The sequence below is a fragment of the Montipora foliosa genome, chromosome 9, assembly GCF_036669935.1.
Source record: "Montipora foliosa isolate CH-2021 chromosome 9, ASM3666993v2, whole genome shotgun sequence".
Taxonomy (NCBI): domain Eukaryota; kingdom Metazoa; phylum Cnidaria; class Anthozoa; order Scleractinia; family Acroporidae; genus Montipora; species Montipora foliosa.
This window is the reverse complement of record NC_090877.1, coordinates 22,157,645-22,160,144: the sequence shown is the minus strand read 5'-3', so window position 1 is coordinate 22,160,144 and position 2,500 is coordinate 22,157,645. Positions and strand designations below refer to the sequence as shown.

At 37.1% G+C, this 2,500-nt stretch overlaps 1 protein-coding gene and 1 long non-coding RNA gene across 5 annotated transcripts in view; one reads left to right on the top strand and one right to left on the bottom strand.

Moving 5' to 3' along the window:
• The window catches only part of LOC137970022 (uncharacterized), a 38,621-nt gene that overhangs the window by 1,625 nt on the left and 34,496 nt on the right, over positions 1-2,500 (top strand). The gene's annotated exons all lie outside the window — the stretch shown is intronic.
• LOC137970024 (uncharacterized) overlaps positions 1-2,500 on the bottom strand; it is a 32,576-nt gene that overhangs the window by 5,915 nt on the left and 24,161 nt on the right. The gene's annotated exons all lie outside the window — the stretch shown is intronic.

Genomic DNA, 2,500 nt, shown 5'->3' with positions numbered 1-2,500 from the left:
GCATGCTTTGTATAAAAAAGCCAAAACCCCATACGAGTTTAACAAAGATAACGGATGGGATGGTCAATTCTTAGCACAATTTATAGGAAACCAAGACGAGCATGTGCACGCGTCCGCGAAGGAGCCTGATTCCGATTTTTTCCGAGCATCTTCGTGTCCACGTTGAAAAAAAAATCTCTTTTCGTAACATGAAGATAAAACCGTCCATGTACAATAAAATACTGCATTTGAAAGCACGCAGACTGTTTTCGTCACGTTCTTCTTTAGTTAGCTTGGACTGCAAAAGACGGCCATGAAATATCTAAAGAACGTGACAAGAACAGCCTTGAAATTCCTGGGCCCCTTATTGTGGTCCAAGCTAACTAAAGAAGAACGTGACAAAAACAATCTGGGTGCTTTCAAAATTAAAGCATTATAAGGAAAAGAGAACCAACAAATTTAATTTCAGATGCAGTATGTGAAAATTACGTATCATGTAATAGCTGAAATAGGGTTGTACTATAGTGATTTTTAATATTTTGACTCTTATTATTAATTATGGATTATTTAATTTTCATAGCTATCGTTACTGACATTGTACACATATATTTTATTGTATTTCCTTTTTAAAGTTTTACGACTTTTAGTATTAATTGTAAATTATCTATTTATGACTATCATTACTAACATTGCACATATCTATTTTATTTTATTTCCTTCTATTGATTTATTTACTTATTTATTTATAGTGTCACCAATTAGTGTATTTACGCTAGAACGTTTGACACTTTAATAAAGTTTACTACTACCTTATTACATGAAATTTTCGCGACATGTTTATTTTCGCGATTTTGATGTGAGCATATTTCGCGACACTTGAATTTCGCGATTTTGCGGAAATTTTATGTTTTCAATCACTTTAATTTCGCGTTTTTGAGTAACACACAGTTTACATTTCATTGGCGATGATACACTGGCGGTAATACTTCCCTTATAGTTAATACACCCTTTATTCCCGCCCGTTCTGCCATCCTTTCAAGACATGAATCCTCCCCAGTGCGCTGGTGAAAAAGTTATACCATGGCATTTCCACCAACCAAGTTGCATGTATTGGTTCCAAGACCGATAGCTTAAGGTCGACATTCATAAACAAGGGGGTTTAGAAATTCCAGTAGAGGCGACGGTTATAATCGAAACATCTTCAAGGAACATGGAAACCATTGCATGAGAGATTTATGCAGCTGGTGGAACAGCATTACAGGGAGCCAGTTATTGACGTTATTAATGGCCAGTTTGAAGACTGTACAAAGGAACTGCCACTTGGAGAGGAGACAGAAAGCAGTAGCGATGACAATGACCAAGACATTGCCTCAGAACAGTAAAAAATGTGACTTTGTAAACTCTTCATCAGTGGTAATAAACTCGTTTTTTCTTGGTTATTGACATAATGTAGGTCAAATAATTTTCGCGTCATGTTATGTTCGCGACACTTATTGTTCGCGTCACTTAAATTTCGCGATTTTTTCAATGTCGCGAAAATTTGATGTAATAAGGTACTACTACTTCCACTGCCGTAATTTATGCGACTAATTGTTTCGTTATCTATTTCTCACGCAGGGATGGTTGACGTCACATTTCACCCATCAACTGAAAGCACTAGGAGAGACAACATGCAAATAGGCAATAGTTTTGCGTATCTTTCATGCTTCGCTAGTAGAGAGAAGGAAATTGTCCGCGTAAAAGATAATTAAAGCAGCTGGAAAATCTACGAAGAATAATTTGTAATCAAACACAACGTGGGGAATTAAAATTTGGGTTAACGAGAGTACTCTGTACATGTGTGGTGGATCACGCATTGTTATTCTTGAGGCTTTGCTGCTCGGGTGCTACTCAAAGCTCGAGGCTCGCGTCAATTATGCTCCCCTCATATCTGTTCGTAGGGTAAAAGTTATTCAGTCAAGTTCTCACTGTGCTTGAAGGGAGAGTTTCACGTCTCTGCGCATGAGCAAACTGTCACGTCAGTCCATTTAATTCCATTGTTATTGAAACAATCGGAAGCACTGATACAGGAAACGGAAACAATGCCATTGAAGTGAAATTACTCATTGGAATTACTTTTGCAATCATATCCTTTGTGTTATGAACCTCCTGCATACGAATAGATAACTCGTGTGTTATGTCAACTCGTTTGTAGAATAAAATGTTCGACCCGTACAATAAATTCGATGGTCAAAACTAAATTTGATATTTTCTTTGTAAAGTCGAAGTATCTTCCACCAAATCTGCGCCTCAGTCATTCAGTGTATCTGTTTGTTTAATACTCTCTGTGATTAATGAACATCATCTGGTTCAGTAAAAACCGTAAAGTTTACAACTGCTATCACCAAAGCTATCGCCAAAACCCTGAAACTCTCCCTTTTAACAGGTTTCATGTATTATTTACTAAATGTTGGACTGTCGTACTACCTTCAGGGGTGTCTTTCGGAAAATCGCTCTTGATCGCGTTGTTTTTAAAGAAACC